The sequence below is a fragment of the Chrysochloris asiatica genome, unplaced genomic scaffold (genome assembly GCF_000296735.1).
Source record: "Chrysochloris asiatica unplaced genomic scaffold, ChrAsi1.0 scaffold00162, whole genome shotgun sequence".
Classification (NCBI taxonomy): Eukaryota; Metazoa; Chordata; class Mammalia; order Afrosoricida; family Chrysochloridae; genus Chrysochloris; species Chrysochloris asiatica.
Window position 1 is genome coordinate 3,391,527 of NW_006408680.1, and position 13,557 is coordinate 3,405,083.

The window sequence follows — 13,557 nt, forward strand, 5'->3', positions numbered from 1 at the left end:
TAGAAGAATTGATGCTTTTGAGTTATGGTGTTGGAAGAGAAAATTGAAAGTGCCATGGGTTGCCATATGAACCAATAGATCCGTTTTGAAAGATGTGCAGCCAGATTTTTCCTTGGAGGCCAAGATGGCCAAACTTCGTCTCTCATAATTCAGACATATTGTCAGGAGGGACCAGTAATTGGAGAAGAATATCATGTTTGGTAAGGTGGAGGGTCAAAGAAAAAGAGGAAGACCCCCAATGAGATATATCGGCCAAGTGGCAGCATCGATGGACTCAAGTGTGGCCCAGGATTGTGCAGTGTTGCGTTCTGCTGTACACAAGGTTGCTATGGGTCGGTACTGACTCAATGGCACCTAACAACAACAACAATCCTACTCCAGTGAAGGATATCATGTTTGGTAAACTGGAGGTTGGAGAAAAAGAGGAAGACCACCAGTGAGATGGATTGGCACAGTGGTGGCAGCGATGGGGTCAGGCTTAGCAATGACTGTGAGGTTGGTCCACGACTGGGCAGTGTTTCCTTCTGTTGTGCATAGGGTCCGTATGAATAGGTACCAACTTGATGATGCCTAAGAACAACAACAACAATGTGGGTATGAAATACTGGCAAACAGGATCAGAATAGGACTGTGAACCACAAGGTTGCCAGTTGAAACCCACCAGCCGTTCCTTGGAAATCCTTTACAGGATCTCTATGAGGCAGGAGTAGAACACAGCATTTGGAAACCCAGATACCTGTGCATTGAACCGCCTTGATCTAAGGACAGAAAGCTGTGACACCAAAAGTGTGACAGATGATTGGCAGCAGCACTGAGAGCATGAGACAGAGTGGTGGGCTCCCTGGCCCACAGCACAGGTAAATCTAACTACCTTGGGCAGGAGGCTGGCATGCAGAATGGGATGCCTCCAGGTATTTAATTAGGGGAGCTACGTTTTCTAATGCCTCTAACTTTCTAAGCTAAAGCTTATAGCAAAATACATGTCCTTTGGACATTTATCAGCAGCCCTGAAAGATCTTTGTAGTTTTGTCTGAGCAGAGCAGAGACCAAGTCATGGGGCAAACAGCTAGAGTCAGTCTGTGTACGTGACAGAAAGTCGTCCATACTAAAGAACTGTATCCTGAACATTTTAAATCCTGAATTGTAACCTGTTAATTTTCCTAGTAAACCCCATAATCTGAGTATTGTCTGCGAGTTGTGTGAGACCACTAGAGTGAATTATGAAACCCAGTTGCAAAGTAGAGAGAGCTGTGGGAGAGAAGGTTGCTGTCAGAACTGGTAAGGAAGGTTGAAACATAAGGACATGTCTGACCTCAGCTTCACAGGAATTAACTTTGTGTTGCTAATGCATTTGATTCTCCTTCCCCTGTGTAAAATCAGAGGTCAGATACCACCCCAAAATATTGGTGACAGTGACTCTGCCCATGAACTCCTCTTTCTCCGCGATAGGGTTCTGCCAAAAAAGGGAGTTGGGGGTGGAACAAGTGAAGGTTAATTACACTCGGAATTGGCAGTCTGTAACTGAGTTTAAAGGAAAGGCTTTCCATCTGGCTTAAACTGAAATAGGTATACTTACAGGCTCTAGATAGGCATGCAGATGGGAAGTGGAGAGATAAAAAGGAGCAGGAACAAAGACAATTGAGAAATGGGGAGGAAACACTGAGCCCTTGACAGCTTTCTGTTTTCCTGTCTTTCCTAAAATCTTGATGCATTCTTGCATTGTTTTCTAAGAGACACAATTATATTCTCACAATAGCATCCCTATTTTGGATTAAATTAACTTTAATTGGTTTCTATTTGTTGCAACACAAGCATTCCAACTGGTATGCTCACAACTTTACAAAATGGTCTCACTAGAACGTCCTGCAATGGGCTCAACCTGTGGTAGGTAATTTGAGTCACACCCTCTATTTGGTTTTAGCCATCTTTCACTTCCATCCTCTTTGGAGATTCTCCACCAGTTCAAGAATCTGCTCCAGAATTTTTGAGACAGCCAAGCAAAGTCTGGAAATATTTTTCTAATGTTTTTAAAACTCGTGGGAATTCTGATTAATGTACATTCCTGGCAAGAGTTATGCTTCTGAGATGCAGAACCGCTAGTATATTTTTTCCTATAATGAGATTCCCCAAATGATTTTTGTACAAATCTAACTGCTCCTTCAGAGTAAATAATGACACAGAATTTGCATGTAAACCTTTATTCAATAAATCACCTTTGTGGATGGATATTTCCAATGCTATCATTATATTTTCTAATGCAAAATTTAAACACTTTACTTTTTTATTATATTTTAGTGTTATGAATCCTCTGAAAGAATATTTTGTTGATTGTTCCATGATGGCCTATCCTCTTTTATTCCTGCACATATAAATCAAATTTTATCAGCATTAGTAACCTCTCTCTTGGAAATATTTAATAATGAGTAATGACACAGTATGACTCAATGAACCAAGCTATAACTGATGATTCTCCAACCAGGAGAACACAGCCAAGCATATAATAAATGTGAGAGAATGTGGAAGAACACATCATTTGGTAGAATGAAGAGAAAGGCCTGAAGATGTTAAAATTGGGAGTTTCAGGGCTCATTAATTTGTCAGGCATACTCTATGAGCTGGGTACTATTTAAGTGCTGAGAATACAGATATTAATAGGGTGAGACCTCCGAGTCTTTGTGAGAAGACTGACGAATACGTTTCAACTTATCTTCTAAGCTTGAGTGGTTTTCTCTTTGCTGCCTCTTTGGCTATTGCAAGAAGATGGTTTCTATTTTACCACTTCTGCCCAGGCTCCTCTTCTCATTTGGGTCTTCATTTAATCAAGTGGATTTTTTTGTGGGGGGGATTGAAAGTATCAGGAGGTATTTTTTAAGAGTCCAATTTACCTCCATTACTGACTATTTTCCGAAGCTCTTTTAAATGCATCTAAAAATAATTTTGCCTAAGCTTTCTATAAAGAATCTTACATAACCACAATCTACCTTTACGTATTGTAATCAGGTTCTTTTGAAGTGTAAGCACCTTACAATGTAGAGGCAGCATTTCTAACTCCTACTGGAAGCATGATCGTTGTCATATATTTTATGACTATATCTGCTATTGACCAAGAGCTCTTTGCTATCATTTTTGTTTTAGACAATAAGTTATTTTTTATGACTATTCAAGATAGGAAAAATAATATTTTCTATATGCATTGATTAAATCACTTCTGAGGAATCATCTTGTTATTATTATTTTTTTTTTTTTTGTAGATGGAAATTTATGTTTTAGTAAAACTGGCTTAAAAAATTCTCTTAACATATCTTGTTGTTGTTCTTAGGTACCATTGAGTCAGTACTGACTCATAGCAACACTATGCACAACAGAATGAAACACTGCCTGGTCCTGGGCCAACTTCACACTTATTGCCATGCTTGAGCCCATTGGTGATGCTGCTTTGCCAAACCATCTCACTGGGGGTCTTCCCCTTTTCTCTGACTTTCCACCTTACCAAACATAATATCCTTCTCCAATGACTGGTCCCTCTGACACTATGTCTGAAGTATGAGAGACGAAGTCTCAGCATCCTGGCCTCCAAGGAGCACTCTGGCTGCACTTCTTCCAACACAGATCTGTTGGTTCTTTTGGCAATTCATGGTACTTTCAATATTCTCCTCCAACACCATAACTCAAGTGCATCGATTCTTCTATCTTATAGTGAAGGTTTAATTTATGGATTTTCTCTGAATTTTGTTGTAAAAAAGTCTTCACTTTTAAAATACATTTTCTTTGATACAGAATTCTAGGTTGGGAGGTTTTATACTTTGCTTTTCCAGCACTCCATAGATGCAACACTGTCATCTACTGGCTCACGTGTTTCCTGATGAGTAGTCGACCCAAATTCTCATGTGTATTAACTTTTTTTTTTTTGGTTCTTTTTGCTTTGGCAAGTTTAGCACTTTGAATATGGAATGCCCAGATGTTTGTCCGTCTATTTCTGTGGTTATATGGCTTGACATTCTTTGAGCTTCTTTGATTTTGAAAATTCTTAGCAATCGTCTTTTCAGTATTTCACCTAGACTGTATTCTACCTCTTCTCCTATAAGATTACAAATACATAGAAATCACTTCTTTTGATATTTTCCCACCACTCATAGATATTCTGATTTATCTTCCCACACTTTTTTCCATTAGTGTTTCAGCTTATGTATTTTCCAATGTACAACCTGATTATTTTCTTAGCTGTGTTGTGTCTACTAATTAACTCCTTAAAGGCACTGTGTTGTTGTTTTAATTTTATTGTTGTTGAGAATATAACAAGCAAAACACACATCAATTCACTGTTTCTACATGTACAATCCAGTGACATTGGTTACCTTTCTTGAGTTGATCAACCATTCTCATCCTCCTTTTTCGAGTTATTCCTCCCCAATTAACACAGCCTCAGTGTCCACTGAGCTTCGTACCTAATCTTTCCAGTTGCTTTTGTCACTTTTGTGGGGGAAAAACATCACATTTTTTTTATAATCGCTCTTTTTCTTTTAACGACTTCCTGGTGTAAAGACTTTATGATCACTCCTCTCGTTTTCTTTTCCTACAGTAGGAATGCACGCCTTAAAAATTTGAACTAGCCAATCAGGTAAGGGAAAAGATTGTGCCGTCCAAACTCTAGCCAATAGGGTGAGACACAGCCTTGAGACACATCAGGGATTAAAAAGCCAAGTGGACTGCCCACTCCGTGTGCTTGCTGGCCTGTTGCTGTATGTACGGCTATGCTCACGCAACTCCCGCAGGAGTAAATTTTGCTTTGCCAAGGTAAATTAGTCTCACTGAGTGTCTTTTACACAACATCGGGATTCATTTCTAACACTTTGATCCCATATACTTAAAAACAAACTCACGTCCAATGAGTCAATTCCAGGTCATAGCAACTCAGTATAGGGTTTCCAAGGCTGCAACTTTACGGAAGCAGAAAAACTCATCTTTCTCCCATAGAGCAGATGGTGGGTTTGAAGTGCAGACTCCAGGCTTAGCAGTCCAGTGTTTACCTTACAGTACCACACCAAGGCTCCATTGATTTCAGTGATACATCTTAAAGGAGCAGTACGCTCAAGGCAGACATTTTCTAAATTTGTTAAACTATGCAGTTGCTTGGTTTTAACACTTACGAGATATTTTTGGTTTAATGTAAAAAAACTATTTCAGAACAGTAGTTTCAAGGGTTCTTCTAGTCTCCCAAGCCTCCATGAGAATTTAAGGTTCTATTCTCTGTTTCCCCCTTTTCACTGAATTCTACTACAGGATCTTTGATAAAAGTGTTCAGTAACAATAGTCAGGTACTTTCCAGTTCTTCTGATCTCATGGAAAAAAGAGGCAATTGTTCATATTTATTTAAATTCCCTGTGTGGTAGGCAGAATAATGACTTTCAAAGATGTCCTAATTCTTGGAATCTGTGAATATGTTATTTTAAATGACAAAGAAAGGTTAAAGTTGGAGATGGCATTAAGTTTGCAAATCCTGAATTTAAATTAAGGAAATCATCCTAAATTATCTATCATGTCCAATGTAATCCTAATAGTCATGACATGTGGAAAATGGAGACTGACGAGTCAAGGTCAGACTGATTCAATATGAGAAAACTCAACTGTCTTGTTATTGGTAGGTGACCTTGAGTTGTTTCTGACTCAAAGCAACCCTATAAGCAAAGTAACAAAACCCTAGCTGGTTCCTATGTTTAAAGTCAGTGTTGCGTCACTGTGTCGATCCATCTCACTGATGGTCTTTTTTTTTTTGCTGACTGTCTGCTTTACTAATCATGACATCTGCTCTAAGGATTAGTCCCTCCTGATAACATGCCCAGAATATTTGTGGCAAAATCTTGCCATCCTTGCTTCTATAGAGCTTTCTGGCTGTACTTCTATCAACACTGATTTGCTCATTCTTCTAGCACTTCATGGTATATTCAACTGCTGACCTTGTGATTCACAGTGCAGTGCTTATCGTCACCAACATAAATCAAACGCATCAAGTCTTTTTCTATTGATATTATTCCTTGTCCAGCTTTCACATGTAGAAGGGGGCTTTAGAAAGTTTGTGGGGAAATGGAATTAAACGATCATGGATTTTTCCCAAAAATTGTTTAATGTTTCATCATATATGAGGTGATTAAAAATGCCATGGCCAAGGGCAGGCATATCTTAGTCCTCCATGTGATATGTCTGTTTTTTACATTTTTTTATTGTGAACTAACTATGTGGGTTTACATGGGAGAACATCAGTTTTACATTGATCCTATTGTATTTCATTTTATTGCAATGATTACAATCCCCTCCATGCATCATCAAACAACCAAAGGGTACACCCCACAGGCCTTGTCTCGGCCATCAGCACACAGCCCCTGTCCATCTCTGAGTCCAGTGTCCCCAGCCACACCATTTGTCGACATCACCATCTCTGCCTCCATTTTCGGCATCACTGCTTCTCTGGGTAGGGTCCTGCACTCAGCTCTTCTCATTTGATGGTCCCAGGGACCTCTGCTCCTGAACTGCAAAATATCTACCTTTACATTTCCTACTTTCACAGTCAGTCCTGATAGCAATTATTCACTATTGTACCACAAGAGTCTTATCCCCATCTCCTTTCATTAGCCCCGTCCCAACAAATTGGAATCCATTCAATGGAGAATCTACCTTGCCCTGCCCCGTCTGGAACTGGGATCCCTCTTGAAAACTTGTAAGCCAGTCACTTCTTGCCTTTGTAGCCTTTCATTTTGTGTAGCCAGTGTCTAAGTTGCCCATTCCTGTCAACCCTGTGTACCGAGGGGGTGGGACTGATCCTTGCTGTAAAGATTTGTTCCCTTTTTTGAGCTACTACATCCATAAGCATAGGTAAAATTCACCAAATTGTAGCAGGTTACTCTATTTCCCCTTCTCCCCCTTCTTTCTTCTTATAGTCGAGTTCTGACCATGCGGCCATTGAAGCCAGGTCAATTGGGTACTATCTACAAGTATGGGTGTTCTTGTGTATCTCCCCTCACTTCATATCAGCTGGATGCTTTGTTCTCCACTCTAGTCCTCTGTGGCCATGTCACTTCCTCTGGGCCCAGGAGTCCCCAGGTCATGCCATAGAGAGTGAATAAGTGAAAGAATGCAGCCCTGGCTCATGCCTCTCCTAATTTTAAACCATTCGGTGTTCCCTTGTTCTGTTCAAACAGCTGTCTCTTGATCTATGTATGGGTTCCTCATGAGCACAATTAAGTGTTCCAGAATATTCATTCTCTGAAATGTTGCTAATGGCTTGTCACGATCCACACAACTAAAAGGCTTGGCATAGTCAATAAAGCACATATGCACATCTTTCTGGTATTCTCTGCTTTCAGCAAACATGCATCTAACATCATCAATGACATCCCTCATTCCACATCATCTTCTGGATCTGATTTGAAAACTCAGGAAGTTCTCTGTCAGTGTAACCAGCCCTGTCAAGTTCTGGTTCTCAGAGATTTCATTGTAATTTGCTTACCTTTGACAAAATATATTTCCTCCTGAAGCTAGTAAATATCTCTAATTGAAGAATTTCTCTTAAGTAGTAGGAAGCTACGCCTATGTGATTGGATTTTGTGTGTGAAATTTATTACCAAATAATTAAAACACACAAAACCAATATAGGGTTACAGCTGATTTTGTATTATCGTGAGCAAAATTTTACTTGCATGTGATATTAATTCTATTGCTGATGATATCAGCAATTTCTAAATAGTAGTAGTCACAAAAAGAATCCTTAGTAGTGTAGTGGATTATAAACTGTGCTGTTAACCACAAGGTCAGCAGTTCAAATCTACCAGTCGCTCCATGGGAGAAAGATGAAGCTTTCTGCCCCTGTAAAGATTTACAGACTCTCAAATCTTATACAGGGTCCCTAGGAGTTGGAACCGACTTTGTGGCACACAGCCACCATGACCAGTAGTCCTTGACTACTAAAAGCCTGGAGATCTGCTTCCAAAAAGTCATGCCAATAAAATGCATGTGGTGTTCAGTTCTACTCAGACACAAGTAAAATCAGAGACAAGTGGTTTAGTTGGCTTGGGTTTTCCGTAGGCGAGTGATTGTATGAACAACAATGTGGCCTTTCAGATTTTGCTGCTCAGCGACCCCTTCCTCTATTGCTGCAGAGAGACCCTATTATTTTTAATACATGAATACTCTGTGTTGCTTCCTGTTTCTGAGAGCTCTAAAATTCAGAGGTGTCTTCCATCTTCAGCACTGTTTTTTTGACTTTCATTGACCATGGTTACCCAATAACCTTTGCCTCCCAAAGTGTTTCCTTGTTTCACCAGTCACATTTTTGTTTGTAATTTGAAATCTGTACCCTTTGGGATTATGAGTATTTCCATGATCTTTCTTTCTTTTTTTTTTTTTTTTTGCTCCCTAAGCACTTCCCTTTGTCCTATCTTAGCCCAATTCAACAATTCCAAATAAAGGTGGAACTCTCTTATTTTTGAGATGGCTCATTTTCTGATACTTTTTTCAATGAGCTCATCTCTCTTCTTCTCATTCTTCTCCGACTCAACAAATGGCTTTATACTTAAGGTTTCTTGCCCCGTTTTGGTGATCTTAATTGATTTCGATAGCACTTTTATATATTTTGTATTTTCTCTGTTCTCTAATTTTGCTAAAATTACTTTGTGGTTTGCTGTTGTTATTTCATTATTTTTCTTTACCTTACATGATTTCCTTATGAACAGATAGGGAAATCTTGAAATAAGTCCTGAAAAGTTGGTGTTGCTGGAAATTACTAATATTTTCTTTATTGTTTTGATAGTTACTGAATTGAGTATGGGGTTGTATATTATGATTGATGCTTCAGTAATTCTCACAACTGATATTACCAAGCAAACTTTTAATTAATACTTTCTCCTGAACCTTATGGTATGAAATATGCTGATTACTAAGCAGAGTATATTTATGAAATAATTTTTCATTGTCAAAAAGACATTTATAATTTCCAATTAGAGTTGCTAATCAGCATGAACATCATGATTTACTCTCATTGCATTGATAGAGTACTAGAAAAAACAAAGAAATAAGAAATTTTAATTAGTTTGTGCAGCTTTCATGCTGATAAATTTGCATTCTTTTCTTGCCTCTGTAAAATATTGAAAACAAACTTAAGACAACAATTATGATGCACATGGAAGTATTCTGAGGGGTCCAAGTATCCATGTCTGGAATCATTGAGAAACAGCATTTGGATGTCCTCTTCTTGTTGAAACTTTAATTGCTTTGTATTTTATTTTTAATAATGTATTCAGTTTTATAGATTAAAAAAAAAAACATCTGTCTAAATTTCTCTATAGTGACGTTGTGATTTTCAAGTTTAATGTGATAAATAAGGAATTTCCAAATAGCTGCTGATTAAATAAGGAACTTTTGACAACAAAGGCAGGTGATCGTGCTCATATTTCAGGTGTTTAGTTCACCAGAGATGCCCAGCTTCTGGAAGATAGTACAGTAAATCCTGCGAAAGCCAGAAATGGTACAAGGCAGAATCATGTATGAAAAGGAAACTTCAGATAGAGAGAAAAGTGATAACTATTTCTAAAAGGCAGAAAGTTTGAAAGACCCAGAAAATAAGGCAGCTCTGTCAGGTTCCAGTTCTCAGAGGTTTTGCTGTAATTTGCTTACCTTTGACAAAATATATTTTCTCCTGATGCTAGCAAATATCTCTAGTTGAGGAATTTCTCTTAAGTAGTAGGAAGCTATGCGTATGTTATTGGACTTTTTGTGTGAAATTTATTACCTAAGAATTAAGACACATAAACATACACCAAAAAGTATCAATGGACTCAAACATAATCATGGTGCGGAGGGCACTGGACTGGCAGTGTTTTGCATAGGGACATTATGAGTCCAAACTGACTCCACAGCACCTAACAACGTATCTTTTATGGAGAAGAAACCTCATATTTCTCTAGCAGTGCAGCTGGTAAGCTCCAGCTGCGGATCTCATGACTCACAATCCAGGGCTGATTCTATAGAGCCACTCACTGTACTCCCTGTTTTGGATTGTTGTTGGCAGGTGCCATTGTGTCTGTCCTTACTCATAGTGACACTGGGCACAACAAAACCAAGCACTACCCAATCCTACAACAAATTCACAAAGGTTAAGTTTGAGGCCATTGTTGACACAATTGTGTCACTCCATCTCATTATGGGTCTTGATCTTTTTCGATGACCACCATTTTACCAAGCAAGACCTCCTTCTCCAGGGGCTGCTCCCTCCTGATAACGTGTCCAAAGTATGAGAGATGATATCTTGTCATCCTGGCTTCTAAGAATCATTCTGGCTGTACTTCTTCCAAGACAGATTTATTTGTTTTTTGGCAGTCCATGGTAATGTCAATATTCTTCTCCAACACCATAATTCCAATGTATTGATTTTTCTACTGGCTTCCTTATGCATTTCTTAACTTTCACAAACATATGAGGCAATTGAAAATAACGACTTCAGCCCGGCATACCTTCATCCTCAAAATGACATCTTGTCTCTTGAATACTTGAAAGAAATCTTGTGTAGCAGATTTGTCTAATGCAATATGTCATTTGATTTCTTGACTCTGTTTCCATGAGCGTTGATTGTGTCTTTGACAACTTCCACCTTTTCTCTATTTATCATGTTATTGATTGGTCCTGTTGTGAGGATTTTTGCTTTCCTTTCATTAAGGCACAATCCATACTGAAAGCTAGTCTTTGATCTTCAACAATAAGTATTTTAAATCCTCTTCACTTTCAGCAAGCAAGATGTATCATTACATGTTGTTAATGAGTCTTCCTGTAATCCTAATGCCAAATTCTTCTTCATAAAAATCCAGCTTTTCAGATTATTTGTATATCATGCAAACTGAATAAATATGGTGATGTATACAGCCTTGGTGCACATCTTTCCTGATTTTAAACTATTCACTATCCCCTTATTCTGTTTGCACCAATGCCCCTTGGTTTGTATACCAGTTCTTCATGAACACAATTAAGTGGGATGGAATACTCATTCTTCATGTTATCCATAATTAGTTATGTTCCACACAGTCAAATGTCTTTCATTGTCAATAAAATACAATTAAACATCTTTTTTTTTTTTTTACAGTCTCTGCTTTCAACAAAGATCCAACTGACCTCAGCAATGATATCTCTCATTATAGGTCATCTTCTGAATGCAGCTTGAATTTCGGCAGTTCCCTGTTTCTGTATTTTTGCAATTCTTTTTGAATACCATTCAACAAAAGTTTTGCTTGCTTGTGATATTAATGATATTTGATGATTTCCACAGTTTATTGGGTCACATCTCTTTGAAATGGGCACAGATACGGATCTCTTCCAATTTGTTAGCCAGGTAGCTATCTTCAAAATTTCTTGACAAAGAAGAGTGAGTACTGAGTCAGTTTGCCAAAGATTTCTATTTCTTTTCCATCAGTTCTTGAAGTCTTGTTTTGTGCCAATGGTTTTAGTGCAGCTTGGACCCCTTCCTTCAGTTCCATTGGTTCTTGGTCATCTTCTACCTTTTGAAATGGTTGCTCATCAATCAATTATTTTGGGTACAGTGACTACTTATATTCCTCTTATCTTCTTTTGATGCTTTCTGCATAATTCAATATTTTCCCCATTGTTGTCATTGTTGTTAAGTGCTGTTGAGTCAGTTCCAACTCATAGCGACCCTGTATAGGGGTTTCCAAGGAACCACAACTTTGCAGTTCAAACCAACTTTGCATTCCATTGCATTAACCCGCACCCCACACCAGGACTTCAAATGGGATATACTCATGGCTGTCATTTATTTATTTTAATTATCTTCAGCTTCAATCGAACTTTTATATGAGCAATTGATGGTTTGCGCCACAGTAAGCTCCTGACCTTGTTTAGGTTGATTATATTGAGCTTCTTCATTGCATCTCTCACAGATGTGAGTCAGTTTGATTCCTGAGCATTCCATCTGGAGAGGTCTATGTGCAAAGTTTCAGTTTATGTTGTTGAAAATGAATTTGAAATGAATATGTTGGTGTTGCAAAATTCTAACATGAGATCTCCAGTATTGCTTCTGTTACCAATACCATATTTTCCAACTACTGATCCCTCCTCTTTTTTTCCAATTCTAATATTCCTATCACCAGTAATTATCAATGCATCTTGATTGCATGTTTGTACAAATTTAGACTGAAGAAACTGGAAGAATATTTCAATTTCACCATCACTGCTTTTAGTGGTTGGTGCTGAATTTTGTTTAATTGTGATGTTAAATGTTCTTCCTTGTAGGCATATAGATATTAGCCTATCATAGACAGCATTGTACTTCAAGATAGATATTGAAATGATTTTTTGGACAATGAATGTGACACCATTCCTAATTAATTTGATGTTTTTGACATCAAATTAGTAAACCACAAGGTCAGCAGTTCAAACTCAACAGCTGCTCCTTGAAAACCCTATGCAGGGTTGCTATGAGTTGGAATGGACTAGATGACAGTTAACAGCATCAACATATTAACCTAATGTATGAAAATAACATACTATCTTATTTCTTGCAGGATATTTATGTTGTATATAGTCATTTGTATTTACAATCCACATTATAATTATCATTCTTTTGAATTCCTCTGGTTGCTGACTGGGTGGTAGTAGTGATGGTTGTATGGAATTAGCATTAGACTACTATTGAAAAGATTTTCATAACAATAGCACTGTGTTTGTTTTAGGTTTGATTTTTCTAACTCTTACTGATAGAACATCCCATATTTAAAAATGTTTTTATCCATGTTAAATTGTATCTTCTGTCTTTTCCATATGTTGGAAACACCTTCTTCTAGTCTATGCATTATTTTTCATTTTATGGGTGTATCACTTGATGAATATATATTTCCAATTTTGATTTAATGAAATTTTTGCTCATATCTGCTGTTTTTTATTTTGTGTATCTTCTTGGAGGAATTATTCCTTATCCTGATGCCATATCATCCTATTTTTTACTAAAAACTAATTTTTATTCTTTTATTGTTAATCCATATAGATAGAATGGATTTTTTATGAACAATTTGATAAAAGAGTACATTTCTAGTACCCTTTCTATTGATAAGAACTGTGTTTTTATATTTTATGAAATACCTCACTCTTGCTCATTTCTGAGAGATTAGCCCCCAAAACTATGAATAACAATATTTGTTATTTGTGTGGAAAACAGAACTCATAGTGATACTGTAAAGGGTTTCTGAGAAGCAGTTGGTAAGTTTGAACCACCAACTTTGCAGTTCAAGCTAACTTGTCATTCCAGCTCATTAACTCAGAACACCACAGCAGGACTCATCAGAAGCATTAGTGAACTGAAATGGACTCGTACAGGCCATTTTGAAGTTGACAATTATATTATTTACTATAACAAGAATGAAAAAAATAAAAAGGAATGGCATCACATTCATTGCCACAAAGAAGATTTCCAGATTTACCTTGAAGTACACAATATTGGCTGTGATAGGATAGTATCCATATGCCTATAAGGAAGAATTTGAATATATCCCACTTGAATTTAGGGAT